We start from the raw sequence: 25392 nt of genomic DNA on the forward strand, positions 1-25392 counted from the left end.
GCAAATTGTTATGGAATTTGGTTATGAGGGGAAGGCTTAGATTTCTGATGGATGAGATGACTCTATAGCAGTGTTAGATAGTTCTTGCTGGCAAATCCTGGGAGATGCATTGAAGGGCTGGAGTTTGAGCAATGTGGAGCTGCAATGCAAGCGATCATGGAAGTCCTCTGTTCATGGTGCTACTAACCAACTGTGTATATCATTTCCAAGGAATTCATCGAAATAAAACAGGTCAGCAGCATGCCAAATGAATCCAATCGAGTCAGGATTTACTTACAAAAAAGAGTAAATCACTACAATAAGGTGGAAAGAAAATTGTCCAAGGAACAAAAGTGAAAGTAAATACTGATGTGGCAGGAATTATAACCAGAAAAAAAAGCTCCTAATGGAATGCATACTGGAATCCCATATCAGAGTGCTAATGGGCTTCATGAGCCTAATCACTACAAATGTACCTGGGAAAGATATCACATAACTGTTCTAATAACAATTGTGTCAGAGACACAGATGGAAATCAGGGATCCTGGATTTGGTCTGGTGGAGATCTGGCTTTTGCAGCCATCTGGGGAGTGAAATACTGGAGGGATGATATCTATGAGTATTTATTTTCCACTCTCACTTTGCCTTTAGAGACAAATTTTTAAAAAAAATATTTGATTCTTTGAAAAATATATAGACCTACACACCCACACACATGCACAGAGAGAGAGAGAGAGAGAGAGAGAGAGAGAGAGAGGCAGGCAGAGACAGAGACAAAGTAGAAAATGATTCTATTTTCTGGTTCACTCCCAAAATAATCACAATGGATAGAATTGGGATAGGCCAAAGGCAAGTGTTTGGTACCCCACCCTTGACTCTAGTGTGTGTGATAGGACCAGCTCTTGGTTCCCCAAATGCATTATCAGGGATCTGGATCAGAAGTAGAACAGTGAGGAATTGAACAGGAGCTTACATGGGATGCTCATAGCACAGGTAACAGATTTAACCATGTATGACACATTGCTAGCTGTAAAATTTTCAAAAAAATAAACACAGGCTAATCTCAGGGAGACTTTTGTGGACCATATGTCACCCGAACACTGATAGTGTCTTCTCTGCAACTGATACACAGATATAGTAATCTGAGAAAAATTAGAAGGTCAAAATAAGTGTTTGTCAAGACTACAGATGTCACAAGTGTCACTGCTCCATCTGGACAAAAGATCCATCACTCAAAGTGAGTGTTTTGTTTTGTAGTCATCAAATGAGCTAATAGAAATGCCTGTGGTTACATTACTAGTCTGTAGTAGAATAGTGTTTGGGAAGAATCTTAGACAGAAAAATGGCAACATCAGTTAATAACATTGTAAATGATAAAGATGGTATTTCAAACACAAGAGTGTTAAAGAATGCATGTTTATTTGTTATCAAAATTAAAATGTGAAATCAGAGCTCATTTACATTTTTCCACTCAACAATGGGAGACCAGGTACAGTGTGCATGTCAAAGAGAAGTTAGGTTCTAAGAAAATAGTATGATTCTGATATACAATGTTACTCTCTAATGTGAATTTCTTAGTACTTGCTGAGGTGTGACATTCAATAAAGAGTTTCCCCACATTCATTACACTTTTACATTATTTTCTATGTGTCTTGCTAATGCTTTCATAGGGTTTTCCCTCCTTATCAGTTCTCTGGTATATGGTGATATCTGGTCTATGATAATGAATTTTTCTCTATTTATATGCTTTTGCATCTCTGAGTTCCTTAAAATACACTGAAAAGCAATTGCTGAGGAAGAATTTTTCGGTCATTGCATTGAATATTTTCTTTTCATTTCTGTGGATTTGACGTCCATTACAGTATAACACTTGGCAAAATATTGCATTCAAAAATTTATTTCATGTGTTAATTTTTGATACTTCATGAGGCTTGAGTTATGTGAAAATACACTTTCACACTCACTAGATTCATATGGTTTCTCCACTGTATGAATTTTCTGATGTCTAATTAGTGCTAACTCTCTGTTGTGTAATGAATGCTGACCTTTGCAAAAAGGTTTTTCCACATTTATTATACTCATAAGGTTTCTCACTTGTGTGAGTTCTATGATGCTTAAGGGATTGGACTTTGAACTGAAAGCTTTTCCACACACTGCATTCCTAAGGTTTCTTCCCCATGTGAACTCGCTGATGTGCAATGAGAGCTGACCTCCACAAAAACGCTTTTCCACACTCACAACATACATGAGGTTTCTGCCTTGGGTAAATTACTGGTGTGTCATGAGAGCTGACCTTTGGGTAAAGGCTTTTCCACACTCACTACATTCATGAGGTTTCGATCTTGTGTGAATTATCTGTTGCACTGAGTTATGACTTATAGCCATAAGCTTTCCCACACTCATTGCATTCATAAGGCTTCTCCCCTGTGTGAATTCTGATGATTTGTGAGATCAGAGTTCATGCAAAAGGCTTTTCCACAATCATTACATTCATAAAGCTTCTCCTCTGTGTGAATTATCTGGTGCACTATGAGTTGTGACTTACGGCCATAAGCTTTTCCACACTCATTACATTCATAAGGTTTCTCCCCTGTGTGAATTCTCTGATGCTTTATGAGGTTGGATTTTGAGCAAAATGCTTTTCCACACTCATTACATTCATGAGGTTTCTCCCCTGTGTGAATTCTCTGATGCACTATGAGTTGTGATTTATCTCCAAAGGCTTTTCCACACTCATTACATTTGAAAGGCTTCTCCCCTGTGTGAATTCTCTGATGTTTTAAGAGGTTGGATTTTGAGCAAAATGCTTTTCTACACTCATTACATTGATAAGGCTTCTCCCCTGTGTGAATTCTCTGATGCTTTATAAGGTGTGACTTCCGGCCAAAAGTTTTTCCACACTCATTACATTCATGAGGTTTCTCCCCTGTGTGAATTCTCTGATGCACTATGAGGTATGATTTATATCCAAAGGCTTTTCTACACTCATTGCATTCAAAAGGCTTCTCCCCTGTGTGAATTCTCTGATGCACTATGAGTTGTGACTTACGGCCATAAACTTTTCCACACTCATTACATTCATAAGGCTTCTCCCCTGTGTGAATTCTCTGATGCATTATGAGGTTGGATTTTGAGCAAAAGGCTTTTCCACACTCATTACATTCATAAGGCTTCTCCCCTGTGTGAATTCTCTGATGCTTTATGAGGTGTGACTTATAGCCAAAAGTTTTTCCACACTCATTACATTCATAAGGCTTCTTCCCTGTGTGAATTCTCTGATGCATTATCAGGTGTGACTTGGGGTCAAAAGCTTTTCCATACTCATTGCATTCATAAGATTTATTCTGTGTGTTGATTCTCTGATGCACTTTGAGGTGGGACTTCCAGCAATATGTTCTTCCATATGCACTGCAATCATAAATTTTCTGTCCTGTGTGAATTCTCTGAATTCTAGTGAGATCTAGCTCCTTGGCAATTATTTCTCTACATTCATTGCACCCATAGAGATTTTCTCCTATGTGAATTCTGTGATGGATGGTAAGGCTAGATTTACAACTGAAAGATTTACCACAGTGGATACATCCATAATAACTTATTGCTTTGTGCAGTAATTGATTTCCTGTAAGATCTGATTTGTTATTGAGAGATTCCTCATAGTTCAAATATTTATGGAACTTCTCTCCTGAGTATGTTGGTTGATGCTTACTGAAATATGTATTTTTAAGCAAAGTTTTTTTTTCAGCCTGAGTTGTTTTTCCAACAATGACAGTTAACTTGTTGCAAGCATCTCTGATACAAAGATTCTCACACTGAAATAATATCCTCTTCCTGTGAAAAGATTTCTCTTTCCCCCTGTATTCAACATGCTGCACTGTGTGAATCTTGTTATGCTGACTAAAATCTTCCCAGCATTGGAGTGAGTCCACATGTGCCTCAGGGTCGGTGTGTTTCTCCCCAGCTGATATTTCATGAGGCTTCCTAAGGAGAAGTACATTCTGAAATAAATTATATTTTTCAGGTTTCTTTACTGGAATACTTACCTTTTTTTAATCAGTTTTACATATGGCCATGGATTAAATTTTTTGTAAATTCAGCTCTTTTATTATTTGATATACTACTTTTTCTGTTTATAGCTTGCCTGAAGCTTATCTCTTGATTTTTCTTTGTGGCTCCAAACTGTGTATATTTTCTGTGGACAACTGAAATGAGAAAAAAAAAAGCAACCATACTCCTGAACCACATGTAAGTGTTTTTTGGGAATGCTCATAGAAGACAGTTAAGTTTGGTTCTACCCTATATGAATAAAATTTTAATATAACAGTAAAATGTACACATTTATGACCATTAGATGATTTCCCCTTAATATAATCAACTATACAAACAGTTCTTGCAATGCTAAATAACATTTTAACTTCATGAATTTTTTATTTAAGTGGATGGAGCAGCTGAGGATGTGTTACAGTTGGGCAAGCCACTGTTTAGCATGCCTGCATCCTGTAACAGTGCCAGTTTGCCTCCTCGCTACTCTGCTTTCAATATAGCAAACTGCTGTTATATTCTAGGAGACACCAGATTATGGTTCAGGTTCATGGAGGTATGTGGCAATCATCCAAACATGAAAGATTAGTATACAGTTCCAGATTTTTTTTGTTCAGGGTGGCCAAATCTAACTGTTGAAGACATTTGAGAAGTTAATTTGTGTACAAAAGATATAACTCTGTCATTTCTCTATCTCTTACTGCCACTCTGCCTTTCAATTAAATTATAACATGCAAGTATTTTAATAAGCAGTAAGACAATGAGCAAAAATGTTCTCTTTCTGGTGGCAGCAGTAAACTGAGTGCTCTCAACAGTAATTTGTTTTCCCTATTCTTTTTCCACAGTTTTCTTTTTTTTCTGATTAAAATGCCATGTGTTGTGCTTCTCTGATGATCTTTCAGCTTTGAAGATGGAAATGACTTTCTGGATCATTTATTTGCAAGTGCAGAATATGACTATCCCTCAATCAGATCCATTAGTTAAAAGCATGATCTCTATTATTGTTTCATGTTCAGTTTTCGCAGGAGAATGCTCATAGGCATCAGTGGAATTATTCATGTGAAAGAAATCCTTTTACCTGTCCTCTATTATTACCGCTTTCTCCATCTTTCTAAGGAAACCTAATATCTTGATATTTTCAGTATCATAAAAGAGAGAAATATTCCAATGCACCATCAGGGGGATGCGCTCCATCCAAGTTTAGGGAAAATGCTTCTGCAACTCAAGTTGTGTACCACTTTTTGAAAATTGTTTTCTACCTCATTCTGAGATTAACAGACCTTATATTATCCTATCACTTCTTGGTGTATGCATACAAATGTTGAAAATATAAAGTGAAGGCTGTTGATTTCTGTATTGAAAGGTTAGTGGGCTTCTATTTTCACAGATGTCTAAGTCTTAAATATATATATATTATATAATATATATATAATCTCTTTATATATAATATATATAATATATATATAATCTCTTTCATGTTTTTTAATTATATTTAAAGAGATAGTGGATGATTACATGGCAAAATAATATAAACTGATAGCCTTTAACACTGGCATCCCATAATGAAGTACTGGTTTAAAACTGTTCTTCCCCATTGTAATCCATAAGCTGTACTTTGGAAATTTATATTCATTAAATAAAAGTTAAAAATAAAACTGTTCTTCCAGCTCCTGGCTCATAAAATAGAAAACAGTGGAAGATGGCCCCATTATTTGGGTCCCTTCCACTTCTGTGGGAATCTAGATGGAGTTCAAGGCTGTTGGCTTCACCTGGCATGATCCTGAGCATTGTGGACATTTGTTGAAGTAAACCAGGAAACGGAAGAGTTTTTTCCTTCTGTCTCTCCTTGTCTCTGTCATTCTTAAAATCTTTTAAAAAGATATAGAAAAATATATGTCTAAGTACAAACTCCCTCTCAACAAATGTAAGGAATTTAACATTATTCCATGGGTTTGTTTGGGCTTAGAAACCAAAATCAACTGAATCACTTATGTAGCAGATGACCACATATTTCCATATTACTATTACAGTTTCTGCTTAGCACCATGATTTCTGATGTCACAAACAGGCTTGCTTTGAACCATCTTTTATAATTTTCTTATTTATTTCATTGTTTCAGAGATACAAAATCAGAGACAAATAGAACACATTCACTGGATTATTTTTTAAAAATTGCAAATACTATCATCTTATACATTTTCTTTGTCATTTTAGAGAAGATAATTAAAGAGGCAATGAAGAAAGAGAGAGAGAGAGAAGCAAGAGAGCTCCTATTCACTGGTTTAGCCCTCATATTTATACAATAGCATGGATGGTGCCAAATCAAATAAAGGAGTGAGGAATTGAACTCAGCAAGCCAAAGAAAGCAGTGCTTATGTTCCAGCCAATTAGTAAGCAATGAAAGACTTAATAAAATAATTGATACATTTCTGAAGGAACCCAGGATATGAACGTAGAGAGAAGGATAAATTAGTATGTGTGGGATTTATATAACCTAAGAAATGAATTTATTGGAAACTGAGAGTGTTCACATTTTTTTAAATCTAAGAAAATATTGGGGTTAGTGTTGTGGCACACCAGGAGAGTTAAAACTACTGTCTGCAGCACTAGAATTCCATATGTGTGCTGATTCAAAACCCAGCTGTTTCACTTTTAATCCATGTCCCAATCAGTTGCCCTGGAAATGCAGCAGAGGACCTCCTAGGTTCTTGGATCCTTGTACCCAAGTTGGAGTTCCAGATGAAGATACTGGAAACTGGTTTGGCTTTGCCTAAAGTCACTCATTGAAGCAAACTGCAGAGTGAACCAGCAGATCAAAAGTCTCTTCTCTCTCTCTCCCTCTCTCTTTCCCTCCCTCACTCCCTCTTGTTATCCTTTCAAATAAATAATTATTTTTAAATGATCTCTAAGAATGGAAAACAAGGAGAACATGAGTATGACATTATTTCTTGGAAACTAGAATGGTTATATCTGATGCATTACTTTAGCTCTCCTCAGGGCAGAGATTTGAAAAAAATGTGCTAAGAACCCAGACAACATATATCGAGCTCTCTGCCAGCCTCACTGCCAAGTATTTGATGACTTACCCGAAAAACATTGCCTTAGCTGTTTTCCCAAAGTCCATGGTTCTGTTCCTTGTTCCAACTTGACAATCACATTAGGCTTGGAAGTGCAGTCACCTATTTGTGGGAAATAATGTGGGACTTTGACAAATCATTAACTTGAAGTTTTTAAGGAAAAACACATTGCCCCATGAGATGTATCACAAATGGGATAATTTGAATTGTTTCCTGGAGGGTAGATACTAACATTCCTTATCGCCTCAAGTCCTAGACCTGCCAAATATAAACATTATAAAGTGGTCTTCATTTCTCAAATGAACAGAATGAAAAAAGTATTCCACTTGGGCTTAAAAGAGATTCACTTACCCATAGACAGCAGGTTGCTGTAGGTCTCAAGCATCACATCCCTGTACAGGGTTTTCTGTGCATTGTCCATGACCTGCCATTCCTCCTGGGTAAATTCCACAACCAGATCTTCAAATGATACAAACACCTATGACAGAACATTTCTCCTCAGCTCTTAGTCACTAAATAGGCTGAGACTATTTTCTTCTGCGTATGTTCTATTCACATCTAGATGGATTCAGCTTCCTTTGTAATCTATATAGCAACAGAAGGGAAAATCAAAATGAAAATATCTTTCCCTAAGTTAAATTCACAATTCAAAAAAATCAACAGAATTTTCCTTATTGATCTATAACTGATCTTTGTTTTTCTAATGATTCTGAAATTAGTTCATAGTAAAAGCTCTAGACATAAATATAAACATATGAATGAAAGGACATGGTAGATAAGAGAGAAATACTCAATATTGACCTGTGTAATAAGAAAACTTTTGAATCATTTACAAAGTTAATTACTGGATCATTCTGAGATCTTATGAAGTAATATTAGTAAAATTCAATTTTCTTATTCCACCTTGAAAAATAAAATACTTATAAATATTGTTAAAACTGAATTTGCATTAATGACTAGATATTCCCTATAGCTTGTATTGGAATTAAGTATATATCTAATAAATGGTTCTTTTATTTTCTGTGGATGTGTCCATTAACATTTTCTGTTTTCTTTTACCTTACTTTTCATGGAGTAATCATTAAATTACTAAAATTTTAAGTACTACAAACTTACCTTGTAGGGAAACAAACTACAGTCTCATGTAAAAATATGTTCACATAACAAGCATCTGATTCTCAGCCAGTCACAGGCAGCCAACTGAGCAGAAAATATCTATATGAGACAAATGCCAAGCTGTGACAAATCAGGATGCTACAGTGCATTTTGTCTTTCTTTAGCATTTTTTTACTACACACAATTATCTTGTATTTCATATTTTCTGGGTCTTTATTATAATATAAAGATCATATTTAATATAGAGGATACACACAATTTTAAGAATATAATGATATTTCTATTATGTCTGCTCATTTTATTCCCTTTTACTTTTTATGAAATTTTTGAGATAGCATGTTTTCAATTTACATTTCAGTCAAGAGCTTAGTTCTCTATTTAATAGAGTTCATCAACAAAGAAAAAGGAACATAGTTCTTCAGGAATATAGGCAAGAGCTACATTTAATAATCAAATGAGAGCTGGCGCCGTGACTCAATAGGTTAATCCTCCACCTTGTGGCACCGGCACACCGGGTTCTAGTCCCGGTCAGGGCACCGGATTCTATCCTGGTTGCCCCTCTTCCAGACCAGCTCTCTGCTATGGCCCGGGAATGCACTGGAGGATGGCCCAAGTGCTTGGGGCCTGCACCTGCATGGGAGACCAGGAGAAGCACCTGGCTCCTGGCTTTGGATCAGCATGATGTGCCGGCCACAGTGTGCTGGCCGCGGTGGCCATTGGAGGGTGAACCAATGGCAAAAAGGAAGACCTTTCTCTCTGTCTTTCTCTCTCTGACTGTCCACTCTGCCTATGAAAAAAAGATACTAAAAAATAATCAAATGAAAATATATCAATTTCACTCATGCACCTTTAGAACAATCACAGATCATTCAAACTATTATTATTCAACTTCATCACTCATTTGAAGATATAAAGCAAAGTGAAAAAACACCACTTGTGGCAATACTGATAAGCTTATGATTTTTTTCCTTTTTTATTTTTGTTTTGATTATTTTTTTAAGATGTCATATATAAGAGAGAACATGTAGTATTTTTCTTTGTGTCCATCATATTTCACTCAACAACTTGCCCTCCAGCTGCATCATTTTATATAAATTATAGAATTTCATTCTTTACAGAGCAGAGTAGTATTCCACTTATGTATATACTACATAGATTTTATTGATTCATTTGATGTCGGGCACATTTCATTATATATCCTGGGTATTGCAAACAGTACTGGTATAAGATTGGTAGTGAAGATAACTCTTAGATACAATGTGGTCATGTCTTTTGGACATATACCTAGTAGTTGGATTCCTGGATCATATAGCAAGTCTATATTAACATGTATACATACTATTTTCCACAGTGATTGAACTAATTTAAAATCCCTTCAACAAGGTATAAGTATTCCCCTTTTCCAACATTTGTTACTCTTTGTCTATTCCATGATATCCATTCTGACATGGCTGAATTGCTATCTCATTGTCATTTTGATTTTAATTTCCCTCATGGCTAGTGATGAGTATTTTTCCACATATTTTCTGGTCTTCTCTATTTCTCCTTTTGAGAATTGTCTATCATGTTCAAAACTGAATTGGTGATTTTTATGTTGTATAGGTCACATAAAGATGAGATGACAAAACTGGCAAATTGAACAACACAGAGACCTTTTTGTGTCACAACATTTGACCATTTTATGTGAATAATATAAAGTTAAATCCAATGTCAAATGTGTTAAAAGTAGAATTAGACTTCATTCTCATCTTGTTTAGTATGAAATGATACACTAGGGGATAGGATTCCATTAGTATGAGTCACTCTAATGAAAGCATTGGAGATTTGTGGGGTGGTAGCAAATGATATGACACAACTATAATTGCAACCACACTGGGAATGGGGTCAATGCAATATTTAAGGATGTTAAAACTGAATGTCTTCCAAACCCAGTAAAAATAGCAATCCAATTATTCTAAGAATGCAATGCTACAAATCACAAGCTGCAAAGTGAAAAGTTAATATTTTCTCAAGAAATGTTACCCTTTTTCCAAATCTCCAGAATTTTCTGTCTCCTTATTTAAGATTTATTTATTTGAAAGCCAGAGAGATAGAGAGAGAAAGACAGAGGGAGAAAAATTCTTCCAACAGCTGTTCCAATCCCCAAATGTTCAGAAGAGGCAAGACTGGTAGGCTGAATCCAGGAGCTGGGAAATCCATGTTGGTCAACCACATAGATGGCAGGAGTCCAATCATTTGAGATAACTCCCACTGCTTTCTTCAGTGCATCTAGAGGAAACTGGATTAGAAGTAGAGCTTTCAGGTTTCAAATTGGCATTCTGATATGGAATGCCAACAACACAAGCAGCACCTTAACCCATCGTGCCACAGCACTGTCCCAAGATGGTTCTCACCAAACATAGACTGTCTCATTGGAAATGAATCTTTCCATTTACTTCAGAACTTTAGGCAACACTGAGAGTATACTCTGACAATGTGATTTATGGTGACAAGTCCTCTGTCATGTGGTATCTGCTCAATCTCTGAGTAAACTGGAAAATAAAGGCAGAAATTTATGGATGCTTACCTGTGTCTAAGTGGCAAAATGTCAAAAAAGATGCTAAACACAGATTTAAATGAGGTCACTGACTATCAATATCCTATATGTATTGCTATAAATTGTGATTGGGAGAACTAGATAACAAAAGGAAATGTTCACTAAGGGCAAACAACTAAAATTTCAAGCTGGATGGATCAGTCTCTGCCCTATGGAATGCATTATTTGACTCATTTCAGAAGATTCATTTTGGGAATTGTAACATGAGTTTGACGTCTTTTCTGAATTATTTAATATGTTTGTAATATCATTGTAATTGAAATTTATGTCAAGAATTTGAGCATGTACTGAATAATCAAAGCTTTGTGGATACCCAAATAACACAGCAAAAGAAAATAAGAAAGCCTTTCAAAAAATTTCAATCAAAAACACATAACAATCTTGGTAAATACATACACTGTGAATGGCAAATAGATTACAAATATTTTTCTCTCATATTTTCAGACTTTAAAGTCATTTACAATTTGAAGAAAGTACTAAAATGAGTTGAGGATAAGAATAAAACATATTACCAGAATATTAGAGAAATTGAAAAAATAACTATAATTATAGTACTATATCTTTACCCCCTGATGAAGAGATATAATAATTTTCAAAGGTAGGCCAGAAATCAAAGGTGACGCCAGAGAAGCATAAACAATTGTTATAATATTACAATTTGCCAACAAAAGAGCCTACAAAACATTCTAAAATAGGGACTGAGCTAAATTGCATAGGCAGAATTCCTATGCAGGAAAGACCTGACTTGCATAGTAAAAAAGACTGACAACTATATCAAACTATAAATGTAGAAAAGAGAGATTAACTGCAGAAGATATAGTTTTCCTATAAAAGACTAACTCAAGAGGCTTTCATAGCCTTTGCAGCTCATAACAAGCATCTTGGGTGATTACTGACGTCATAAATAAGAGTGTCAATTGTTCAATCAACAATGGGAGTCACTGTGCATCTACTCCCCATGTAGGATCTCTGTCCTTAATGTGTTGTCCTATGCAAATTAATGGTAAAAATGCTACTCAAAACAGTACTCTATATGTGTCTGTGTGGGTGCAGCCTGTTGAAATCTTAGTATACACTAAGTTAATCTTTTGTATATGAAGATAATTGAAAATGAATCTTGATGAAGAATGGCATGGCAGAGGGAGTAAGAGATAGGATGGTTGTGGGTGGGAGGGAGGTTATGGCGGGGAAAGCTGCTAAAATTCAAAGGTTGCACTTTGGAAATTTATATTTATTAAATAAAAGTTGAAAAAAACAGTGAGAAGTAATATCTCTTACACAAAGAAGATTGTTTTCTATACCTTATCTCAATTTGATTTGATAAAAATAAATTATTATCTTTTTTTAAAAAAAATCATGGCAATGGGGGGCGGAGCCAGGATGGCGGATAGTGAGGACGTGTGCCGATAGTCTGGAAAATAAAGTTTCATAAAAGTGGAATTACTGTAGCCTCAGGAAAAGATTCAAGAAAAAAACTGCAGAGGAAACGCTTCTGGATCTAGTGGATGTGACACAGAGGACCTACAAGGAGCCCACCGCGTGGAAACCCAACTGCAGGAGCTGAGCCGCAGAATCTCCCCAGCGCGGGAACGAACAGGAGGTAAGACAAAAGCCTCAGAAAAGCGAGATATTAGTGGGGAAAGGCAGAGGCCCCTCCCTCCACTTGAGCAAAACAAAGAGCAGGCACCATTTTACATATGTAAAGCGGCAATGAGTACACAAACTCAGTAACTTTGGGTCTATGGTGAAACTTGAGAACACATTGAGGGCTGCATAAACACTGTGTGTGGTCCCAGGGATAGATGAAATGAACACTCACAGAGGCCAGATTTCAACTACCCTCAATTCTACTCAGCCATTCGGAATTACTTCCGAACTTAGTCAAAAAGAGAGAGAGAGAGAGAGAGAGAGAGAGAGAGAGAGAGAGAGATCGAGAGATCCAACAAGGAGCAAGGTGAGTCACATTTTGCACAGCCTTAAACCAGAAGAATCAAGCAGAGCTCTCTGGCCACACCCATTACAGCCTCTAAGGATCCATCAAAGCAGACAGCCCACTTAGAGGCATAGTATAACGAGAAAAAAAAACACCACAACCAAAAAAAAAAACCCATAAATTATCTCCAACATGCCAAACAACAAATGTAGAAACCGAGCTAACAAGAGCAAGGAAGACACTATGATGCCCCCAAATGAACAACACATCCCAATCCAAGATTATGAAGATGAAGAGATAAAGGAAATGCAAGAAGCAGATCTCAAAAAACTGATAAGAACATTAAGAAGTTCTCAAAAACAAATTCTTGAACTACAGAAATCCTTAATGCACAAGATAGAAAATCTCTCTCGTGAAAATGAAATATTAAGGAGGAATCAAAATGAAATGAAACAACTAGTAGAACAAGAAACTGAGATAGTGACCAGAAATCATAATGAAATGAAGAATTCAATAGATCAAATGACAAACACATTAGAGAGCCTTAAAAACAGAATGGGCGAAGCAGAAGAGAGAATATCAGAATTAGAAGACAGAGAACAGGAAAGGAAACAGTCAAATCAAAGAAAAGAAGAAGAAATCAGAAATCTAAAAAATACTGTCAGGAATCTACAGGATACTATTAAAAAACCCAACATTCGGGTTCTAGGAGTTGCTGAAGGCATGGAGAGGGAGAAAGGATTAGAAGGCCTTTTTAGTGAGATACTAGCAGAAAATTTCCCAGGTTTGGACAAGGACAGAGACATCCTAGTACAGAAAGCTCATAGAACCCCTAATAAACATGATCAAAAGAGATCCTCACCACGACATGTTGTAATCAAACTCACCACAGTGAAACATAAAGAAAAGATCCTAAAATGTGCAAGAGAGAAATGCCAGATTACTCTCAGAGGATCTCCAATTAGACTCACATCTGACTTCTCATCAGAAACCCTACAAGCTAGGAGAGAATGGCGAGATGTAGCCCAGGTACTAAGAGAGAAAAACTGCCAGCCCAGAATATTATATCCTTCAAAGCTCTCATTTGTGAATGAAGGTGAAATAAAGACCTTTCACAGCAAACAGAAATTGAAAGAATTTGTCGCCACTCCTCCAGCCCTGCAAAAGATGATTAAAGATGTGTTAACTACAGAAACACAGAAACACAGTCACCAATATGAAAGAAGGTAAAGGAAGGAAACCTCACAGCAAAAGATCACAGGAGTCTCAAACCAGATATTAGAAAATATCTTTGGCAAATGACAGGGCAAAGTTACTCCTTCTCAATAGTCACATTGAATGTTAATGGCCTGAACTGTCCAGTTAAAAGACACCGATTGGCTGATTGGGTTAAGGAACAAAACCCATCTATTTGCTGCTTACAAGAAACCCATCTTTCCAACAATGATCCATACAGGCTGAAAGTGAAAGGCTGGAAAAAGATATACCATGCCCACAGAAATGAAAAAAGAGTGGGCGTAGCCATCTTAATATCGGACAACATAAACTTTACCACAAAAACTGTTAGGAGAGACAAAGAGGGGCACTATTTAATGATTAAGGGATCCATTCAACAGGAAGATATAATGATTATCAATGTATATGCACCTAATTACAGGGCACCAGCTTATTTAAAAGACTTGTTAAGGGACTTAAAGGGAGACTTAGACACCAATACAATAGTACTGGGGGACTTCAATACTCCACTCTCAGAGATAGACAGATCACCAGGACAGAAGATCAACAAGGAGACAGTAGATTTAAATGACACTATAGCCCAAATGGATCTAACAGATATCTACAGAACATTTCATCCTACATCTAAGGACTTTACATTCTTCTCAGCAGTACATGGAACCCTCTCTAGGATTGACCACATACTAGGCCATAAAGCGAGTCTTAGCAAATTCAAAAGAATTAGAATCATACCATGCAGCTTCTAGCACCACAGTGGAATGAAATTGGAAATTAGCAACTCGGGAATCCCTAGAGCACGTGCAAACACATGGAGATTGAACAACATGCTCCTCGATGAACAATGGGTCATAGAAGAAATTAAAAGAGAAATAAAAAATTTTCTGGAAGTAAATGAGGATAACAGCACAACATACCAAAACCTATGGGATACAACAAAAGCAGTGTTAAGAGGAAAGTTTATATCAATTGGTGCCTACATCAAGAAATTGGAAAGGCACCAAATAGATGAGCTTTCAAGTCATCTAAGGATCCAGAAAATCTGCAGCAAACCAAATCAAAACAGTAGGAGAAGAGAAATAATTAAAATCAGAGAAGAAATCAACAGGATTGAAACAAAAAAAATTACAAAAAATCAGCCAAACGAGGAGCTGGTTTTTTGAAAAAATAAACAAAATTGACACCCCATTGACCCAACTCACTAAAAAAAGAAGAGAAAAGACCCAAATCAATAGGATCAGAGATGAAAAGGGAAACGTAACAACAGACACCACAGAAATAAAAAGAATCATCAGAAATTACTACAAGGACTTGTATGCCAGCAAACAGGGAAATCTATCAGAAATGGAGAGATTCTTGGACACATACAACCTACCTAAATTGAGCCAGGAAGACATAGAAAACCTCAACATACCCATAACTGACACAGAAATTGAAACAGTAATAAAGGCCCTCCCAACAAAGAAAAGCCCAGGGCCAGATGGATTCACTGCTGAGTTCTACCAGACATTTAGAGAAGAACTAACTCTAATTCTTCTCTAACTATTCAAAACAATCAAAAAAGAGGGAATCCTCCCAAATTCTTTCTATGAAGCCAGCATCACCTTAATTCCTAAGCCAGAAAGAGATGCAACATTGAAAGAGAATTACAGACCAATATCCCTGATGAACATAGATGCAAAAATACTCAATAAAATTCTGGCCAATAGAATGCAACATCACATTAGAAAGATCATCCACCCAGACCAAGTGGGATTTATCCCTGGTATGCAGGGATGGTTCAACGTCCGCAAAACAATCAACGTAATACACTACATTAACAGACTGCAGAAAAAAAACCATATGATTCTCTCAATAGACGCAGAGAAAGCATTTGATAAAATACAACACCCTTTCATGATGAAAACTCTAAGCAAACTGGGTATGGAAGGAACATTCCTCAATACAATCAAAGCAATTTATGAAAAACCCACAGCCAAATCCAATTGAATGGGGAAAAGTTGGAAGCACTTCCGCTGAGATCTGGTACCAGACAGGGATGCCCACTCTCACCACTGCTATTCAATATAATTCTGGAAGTTTTGGCCAGAAGTATTAGGCAAGAAAAAGAAATTAAAGGGATATAAATCAGGAAGGAAGAACTCAAACTATCCCTCTTTGCTGATGATATGATTCTTTATTTAGGGGACCCAAAGAACTCTACTAAGAGACTACTGGAACTCATCGAAGAGTTTGGCAAAGTAGCAGGATATAAAATCAATGCACACAAATCAACAGCCTTTGTATACACAGGCAATGCCACAGCTGAGGAAGAACTTCTAAGTTCAATCCCATTCACAATAGCTACAAAAACAATCAAATACCTTGGAATAAACTTAACCAATGACATTAAAGATCTCTACGATGAAAACTACAAAACCTTACAGAAAGAAATAGAAGAGGATACCAAAAAATGGAGAAATCTTCCATGCTCATGGATTGGAAGGATCAATATCATCAAAATGTCCATTCTCTCAAACGCAATTTATACATTCAATGCAATACCAATCAAAATACCAAAAGCATTCTTCTCAGATCTGGAAAAAATGATGCTGAAATTCATATGGAGACACAGAATACCTCAAATAGCCAAAGCAATCTAGTACAACAAAAACAAAGCCGGAGGCATCACAATACCAGATTTCAGGACATACTACAGGGCAGTTGTTATCAAAACAGCATGGTACTGGTACAGAAACAGATGGATAGACCAATGGAACAGAATAGAAACACCAGAAATCAATCCAAACATCTACAGCCAACTCATATTCGATCAAAGATCCAAATCTAATCCCTGGAATAAGGACAGTCTATTCAATAAATGGTGCTGGGAATATTGGATTTACGTGCAGAAGCTTGAAGCAAGACCCATATCTTTCACCTTACACAAAAATTCACTCAACATGGATTCAAGACTTAAATCTATGACCCGAAACCATCAAATTGGTAGAGAGCCTTGGAGAAAACCTGCAAGATATAGGCACAGGCAAAGACTTCTTGGAAAATACTCCAGCAGCATAGGCAGTCAAAACCAAAATTGACATTTGGGATTGACCAAATTGAGAAGTTTCTGTACTTCAAAAGAAACAGTCAGGAAAGTGAAGAGGCAACCAACAGAATGAGAAAAATATTTGCAAACTATACTACAGATAAAGGGTTGATAACCAGAATCTACAAAGAAATCAAGAAAATCCACAACAACAGAACAAATAACCCACTTAAGAGATGGGCCAAGGACCTCAATAGACATTTTTCGAAAGAGGAAATCCAAATGGCCAACAGACACATGAAAAAATGTTCAAAATCACTAGCAATCAGAGAAATGCAAATCAAAACCACAATGAGGTTTCACCTCACCCCGGTGAGAATGGCTCACATTCAGAAATCTACCAACAGGAGATGCTGGAGAGGATGTGGGGAAAAAGGGACACTAACCCACTGTTGGTGGGAATGCAAACTGGTTAAGCCACTATGGAAGTCAGTCTGGAGATTCCTCAGAAACCTGAACCTAACCCTACCATACAACCCAGCCATCCCACTCCTTGGAATTTACCCAAAGGAAATTAATTTGGCTAATAAAAAAGCCATGTGCACATTAATGTTTATTGCAGCTCAATTCACAATAGCTAAGACCTGGAACCAACCCAAATGCCCATCAACAGTAGACTGGATAAAGAAATTATGGGACATGTACTCCATATAATACTATACAGCAGTAAGAAACAACGAAACCCGGTCATTTGCAACAAGATGGAGCAATCTGGAAAACATCATGCTGAGTGAATTAAGCCAGTCCCAAAGAGACAAATATCATTTGTTTTCCCTGATCGGTGACAACTGAGCACCAAAGGGGAAACCTGTTAAGTGAAATGGACACTATAAGAAACATTGACCTGATCAGCTCTTGTCCTGACTCTAGGTGAACAATGTAATACTTTATCCTTTTTAGTATTTGTTGTTGTTGTTGTTGTTCTATTACTAGTGGTTGAACTCAGTAATTAACACACAATTATTCTTAGGTGTTTAAATTTTAACTGAAAAGTGATCCCTGTTAAATTTAAGAGTGGAAAAAGAGAGGGAGGAGATGTACAATTTGGGACATGCTCAATCGGACTTGCCGCAAATGGTGGGGTTAGAAATGTGCCAGGGGATTCCAACACATTCCCATCAAGGTGGCATGTACCAATGCCATCTCACTAGTCCAAGTGATGAATTTCAGCTCACAATTGATGGCTCTGATAGGTCTAAGAGTCAAAGGGATCACACAAACAAGACAAGTGTCTGCTAATACTAACTGATAGAATCAAAAAGGGAGAGAAGGATCCAACATGGGAAGTGGGAGACACAGCAGACTCATAGCATGGCAGAGGTCCTAAACAACACTCTGGCCTCAGAATCAGCCCTTAAGGCATTCGGATCTGGCTGAAGAGCCCATGAGAGTATTGTAGGCATGGAAAGCCAAGATACCATGGAAAAAAAAGACCTAAATGAGAGATCTCTGTGAGTGAGATCCCAGTGCAAAGAACGGGGCCATCAAAGAAGGAGGTACCTTTCTCTGAAGGGAAGAGAAAACTTCCACTTGGACTATGACCCTATTGGAATAAGATCAAAGTCAGCGAACTCTAAAGGCTTCCATAGCCCTGACAACTCATGACTAGAGCCTAGGGAGATTACTGACGCCATGAACAGGAGTGTCAAATTGTTAAGTCAGCAACAGGAGTCACTGTGTACTTACACCCCATGTGGGATCTGTCCTTAATGTGTTGCCTATTGTGAAGTGATATTATAACTAGTACTGAAACAGTATTTTTACACTTTGTGTTTGTGTGGATACAAACTGATGAGGTGTGTAGTAAATATATACTGAATCAATCTTCTGTATATAAAGAGGATTGGAAATGAAAAAAAAAACAACCTGGTGTTAAATTGGAAATGGCATAGAACATTAATTTTAAAAATATATCATGTAGGATCTCTGTCTTTAATGTGCTGTACACTGTTATTTAATGATATAACTAGTACTTCAATGGTAATTTTTTCACTTTTTGTTGCTATATGGGGCAAACTGTTGAAATCTTTACCTAATATATACTAAACTGATCTTCTGTATATAAAGAGAATTGAAAATGAATCTTGATGTGAATGGAAGGGGAGAGGGAGCGGGAAAGGGGAAGGTTGTCTGTGGGTGGGAAGTTATGGGAGGGGGGAAGCCATTGTAACCCATAAGCTGTACTTTGGAAATTTATATTCATTAAATAAAAGTTTAATAAATGAAAAAAAAGAAACTTCCTACAAAAAAATCATGGCAATGGCAAGGCATTTGAAAATTTGAACTCCTAAAAGAAAAGAAAATTCTGAAATTTGAACAGTAAGCTATAGCATTAATATTTGGGGATGGTAGAGCAATCAAATTAAGAGGTAGAAAGTGGATTGAAATAGCTTATGGCGGATAACCTCAGCCACTGGGCATATTTTACAATAAATCTGATCACAGATGTAAAATCTGTAAATTTAATCAACTGGAATGTTATAGAGGAGACTTCAGGATACAGATTAACAGAAAATAGGAAATAAGGAAAGTCAGTACTGCCAGAGAGAAAGCCAAATAACTTAGGTATTTGAGTTGCAGTAGAAAATTCACCAAAATTATTGGCAGACTACTACAAAACACATGTATGCATGAAACCTCATAACAAATAATAGAAAAAGTACCAGTGGAATCTACAATAAACAGCCAGTTACTTATCACTACAAACAATGCAGATTCAGGAAATTAAATCCCATCAATTAACATCCGTGAACTAAATCACTCTGATGATTATAACAGTATTCACAATTTCTTTAACACATGGTTTGTAGTGATTTGACCTGTCACATTATGAATCAGAAGATAGCACTTTCCCAATGAGTTCCTTTGACTTCTGATTTATTAGCCTCCAGATAATAAGAAATAAATTTATTTTCTTGAGTTTGGTCTTGTGGTGCAGCCTTGTGTTCCACTAGTGCAATGCTACATCCTACATCAGAGTGCTGATTTGAGCCATGGCTGCTCACTGTGAAATTCATATTTCTGCTAATGCTACCAGAAAGGCATTGTATGATTGAACAGGTACTTAAGTTCCTGTCAAGGAACTGTGGTGTGATGTAGTAGACAGTCTCCACCTGCATTGCCAGAAACCCATAGCGTTGCAGGTTCATGTCAGGTTCATGTGATCCAGGAATCTACTTCTGGCCTGGGAAAGTAGTAGACAGTGGCCTAAATGCTTGGGTCCCTGCATGTGGGAGACCCAGAAGAAGTTCCTGGCTCCTGGCATCAGATTGGGTCAGCACCACCGATTGCAGCCATTTGGGGATTGAATCAGCAGATGGAAGACCTCTCTCTCTGCCTCTCCCTCTGTCTTTAATGCTGCTTGTCAAATAGAAACATAACTTTTTTTTAAAAAAAAAAGAGAGTTCCTGTCACCCAGATTCATGATCTAGAGTCCCTGTCTCTTGATACTATCCTTGCCCAGTCCCAGTCCTGCATTTTACAGCAAAGTGGTGAGAAAAACAATAGGTAAAATCTCTCTCTCCCTCTCCCTCTCCCTCTACCTCTCCCTCTCTCTCCTTCTCCTATCATAAAAACTATATAAATAGCTAAATTTTGAAAAATGCTTTCTTTCCAAAAAGCCTGTTGTGTGCCATTTTAACAAAAAAGAAAATATACTAAGACAGAAAATAATGTGATATTGTGTAAAGTATTACATGAATAGGGTAGGCATTTTAGTTCATTGGATAAAGCTGTTACACATTTAGTCTATGACTTTGATTTAAGCAGGCAATAGAAGAACCACTATGCAATACTTAAAATATTTTATGAGTATACACATTTACCATAGTACTTAAGGTATCAGTTAAGATACCTGTGTACTACATTTTTGTACCTAAATTTGATGCCCATGTCTGAATCCTGACACAAACTTTCTGTATGGATGGACCCTGGTAGGCAGTGATGATGACTCAAGAAACAATGAGAAACTCAAAAAACTATGAGAAAGGCTTGAATTGAGCTCCCAGTTCTTAGCTCCAGTCAGGCCCAGGTTACACCCAGCCATTGAAAACATTTGGAAATGTTTACAAACATTTGGAAATGTTTGCAATTGTTGGAGGTTCATTTTACCTGTATCCCAATGAACAAATAAAACAATAGCTTAATGATCACCAATAATATTGCATGAGTGAAAACTAAAGTAATAAATGAGAAACAGAGGAACAAATCTGATGAAACAAACAGAAAATAAGTCACCAAGTGGCATAAATAATTTCAACTATATCAATAGTTTGTTTCTAAGTAAACTAACTAAAAATAAAGACTGCAGATCTAAAACTTGATCACAAAACAAGAGATTTCAGTGTGATATCTGAAAGCGCCATATTTAAAAACTAAGACAAAAAACAGCCTTAAAGTGAAAGGATATAAAAATACCTACAAAGAGTTGGGTGTACAGCTTAAATTATACATCAGAATGGTATAATCAGTGTTAATGTACCTAAAAAACAGTCTCAAAAGACAATAAGCAAAGTGCACAGAACTAAACAAGGCGCTTAAAAAGAAATTACATTTCTTTCTTTTTTTTTTTTTTTTTTTGAGAGGCAGAGTGGACAGTGAGAGAGAGAGACAGAGAGAAAGGTCTTCTTTTGCCGTTGGTTCACCCTCCAATGGCCGCCGCGCCCGGCGCGCTGCAGCCGGCGCACTGCGCTGATCCGATGGCAGGAGCCAGGGGCTTCTCCTGGTCTCCCATGGGGTGCAGGACCCAAGCATTTGGGCCATCCTCCACTGCACTCCCTGGCCACAGAAGAGAGCTGGCCTGGAAGAGGGGCAACCGGGACAGAATCCGGCACCCTGACCGGGACTAGAACCCGGTGTGCCTGCGCCACAAGGCGGAGGATTAGCCTGTTGAGCCATGGCGCCGATAATAATCTCATAGCTAGATTCACTTCGCCATCAGCGAAGTATACAGTAAGTAGAAAAAACCTCCCTTTCAGACCAAAGGGAAAGAAAGTTTTAAAGTGAGAATATAATTTTCCTCATGGGCATTGTCTACCTTAGAAAAACTACTACAGAACATGCCTGTGACTATAGACTTGTAGTTCAGGCCACCGAAGATTAGAGATGGGACACGGGCACTCCCTTGACTTGCATCCTCTGGTCTGCTTTAACACAAACCAGGAGGAAAAGAAAGCTAAGCATCAGAAGCAATGGGTGGCAGGCCTATTAATGGCTGATCTGTACAGTGATCTGCCCTCAAGGAGACCCAACAGGCCAGTCCACTGCAGTGGCTTTCCATGAGGTAAGCCTGGGCTTCAGCAGAAGTCAGCTTGTGAAGAGCCCTGGCAGCTCTGCCAAGAGTTGGATCACTGGAAATGGACCTGCCCTGGAATCGAAGGATGCCCAGGTCAGAGCCACAGATCTTATTGGCTCTAAGCTGAAAAGCCCTTCACTCAGCCCAGCTTCCAAAATGACCACTGCAGCTGAAGGGATGGTCAAGTAGGGTCAGCAACATTGCAGGCAGAACTGTAAATTTCTTTTTAGAGATGCCACCTGCCTTTACCTGGCCAGCTCTCCTCCCAGGCCAGCCAAGTAATGAAAGTCAACAGAGTGCCTTCCCCTAGGAGGTTCACACCTCCCTTAGGATATACCCCATGTGAAGAGATAGATAGGTCTGGGCCTCTGAATTTACAAGGCCTAAAGCTCACCAGATAATTATCAAGCCCCTTCTATCAGGTTCTATTTGCCTCTCAATCAGAAAACTTAATTGTAGCTTAGACAGCACCTTTCGTAGCTCCTCTAATAATGACTCTGTCCTTTGTTCTAGGCCCTGTCTAGTGCACTTGGGCCTCATTCCTTTGTAATCATAACCTCTACTCTACCACCAATGGCTCTACTCCCAACCTGTGTGTACTGATGGTCCTCTTCCCCACTTAATGCTGTATAATTGTTCAAACCTGGTAAATGCCACTCTTAGGATCATTGGTTACTATCCTCACTCTGTCTTTTATGACCTTGTGTAAATATGATCAGAGTCGGCAAACTTGGAAGGCTTCCATAGCCTTGGCAACTCATGACGACAGCCTAGGGTGGTTACTGGCACCATAAACTAGAGTGTCAATTTGTTGGGTCAACAACAGGAGCCACTGTGCACTTGCTCCTCATGTGGGATCTCTGTCCTTAATGTGCTGTACATTGTGATTTAATGCTATAACTAGTACTCAAACAGTATGTTTCACTTTGTGTTTCTATGTGGGTGCAAACAGTTGAAATCTTTATACTAAATTGATCTTCTGTATATAAAGAGAATTGAAAATGAATCTTGATGCAAATGGAAGGGGAGAGGGAGTGGGAGAGGGGAGGGTTGCGGGTGGGAGGGAAGTTATGGGAGGGGGAAGCCATTGTAATCCATAAGCTGTACACTGGAAATTTATATTCATTAAATAAAAGTTAAAAAAAAGGAGAGAATGATCCAACATGGGAAGCAGGATACACAGTAGACTCATAGAATGGCAAATGCCCTAAACAGCACTCTGGCCTCAGAATCAGCCCTTAAGGTATTTGAATCTGGCTAAAAAGCCCATGAGAGTTTCTCAGGCATGGAAAGCCAAGACACTATGAAAAAAATGACCTAAATGAAAGATCTCTGTGAGTGAAATCCCAGTGGAAAGAAGGGGCCATCAAAGAAGGAGGTACCTTTCTCTGAAGAGAGGAGAGAACTTCCACTTTGGTTATGGCCTTGTCTAAATAAGATTGGAGTTTGTGAACTCAAGAGTCTTCCATAGCCTTGGCAGCTCATGACAAGAGCCTCCAGTGATTACTGACATCATACATAAGAGTGTCAATTGTTAAATCAACAACAGGAGTCACTGTGCACTTGCTCCCCATGTAGGATCTCTGTCCTTAATGTGTTGTACTATGCAAATTAATGGTAAAATGAGTATTCAAGCAGTACTTTACACTTTGTGTGTCTGTGTGAGTGCAGTCTGTTGAAATCTTTACTTAGTATATACTAAGTTGATCTTCTGTATATAAAGCTAATTAAAAATGAATCTTGATGTGAATGGTATGGGAGAGGGAGCGGGAGATGGGATTGTTTGTGGGTGGGAGGGCTGTTATAGGGAAAAATTGCTATAATCCAAAAGTTGTAATTTTGAAATTTATATTTATTGAATAAAAGTTTTTAAAAATGTGCATGAAAAAAAAAGAAATTACAAATAGTATTAGACTATTTATATTCATGTTATAGTAACTGATGAAACAAATTGATAAAAATCAATTGTTAGCATAAATTACAGCATAATAATCTAAGTAATATGTGTACATTGCTATAGAACCAAGATAGAACACCTGTTGAGCCATAATCCAAGACTAAAATCAGGGGACTGGAAATTTTGCTTAGCAGGTAAATCAATTGCCTGCATCACCAGCATTCCCTATAGACAATGGTATATGCTTTGGGTGTTCCACACTGATCTATCTCCCTGGTAATGGCCTGAGAAACACAAAACAAGATGGACCAAGGGCTTGAGACCTGGACAAACGGAAAAAAAAAAAACCTTCTGGCTCCTGGCTTCCGTTTGGCAAAACCCTGGCCATTAAAGCCATCTGGGAAGTAAATTGGTGGTTAGAATAATTCTCTCTCTCTATCCCTCCCTTTACTAAACTCTTTCAAAAAATAAATAAATCTATAGAAAAAGAATAATGTTTCAAGAGATAGCATAAAAACTACAATATTTTTAAAAGAGATTAAAATTGTAACGTAGTCTATGACCACATGGAATTAAGTACAGATTTTTTTAAATTAAAAAAAGACCTTTCAGCTGGCACCATGGCTAACTAGGCTAATCCTCTGCTTGCGGCCCTGGCACCCTGAGTTCTAGTCACGGTCAGAGCACCGTATTCTGTTCCAGTTGCTCCTCTTCCAGACCAGCTCTCTGCTGTGGCCTGGGAGAGCAGTGGAGGATGGCCCAAGCCCTTGGGCCCTGCACCCACATGGGAGACCAGAAGAAGTACCTGGATCAGTGAGGTGCACTGGCCACAGCACGCTGGTTGCAGTGGCCACTGGGGGGTGAACCAACAGAAAAGGAAGATCTTTCTCTCTGTCTCTCTCTCTCACTATCCACCCTGCCTGTCAATAAATAAATAAATAAATAAAAATTTTAAAAAGAGCTTTCAATATTTAAAAATGATATAACTATTCTCCTAAACAATCTTTGAGAGAAAAAAGATCAAGAGGAATTAAAAATATATTTGATAAAATTTACCATAACAATGGCATTTTAGATAGAGTTGTGGTCATCCAAACTTCTCTCCTGTTCCCACCTTTGAGGTAGAGTCTAAAGGCAAGTTC

At 37.7% G+C, this 25392-nt stretch overlaps 1 pseudogene; it reads right to left on the reverse strand.

Moving 5' to 3' along the window:
• Nucleotides 1–2247: 2247 nt before the first annotated feature.
• Nucleotides 2248–7515, reverse strand: LOC133763997 (zinc finger protein 883-like; annotated as a pseudogene).
• Nucleotides 7516–25392: the final 17877 nt, after the last annotated feature.

The sequence above is a fragment of the Lepus europaeus genome, chromosome 7, assembly GCF_033115175.1.
Source record: "Lepus europaeus isolate LE1 chromosome 7, mLepTim1.pri, whole genome shotgun sequence".
Taxonomy (NCBI): domain Eukaryota; kingdom Metazoa; phylum Chordata; class Mammalia; order Lagomorpha; family Leporidae; genus Lepus; species Lepus europaeus.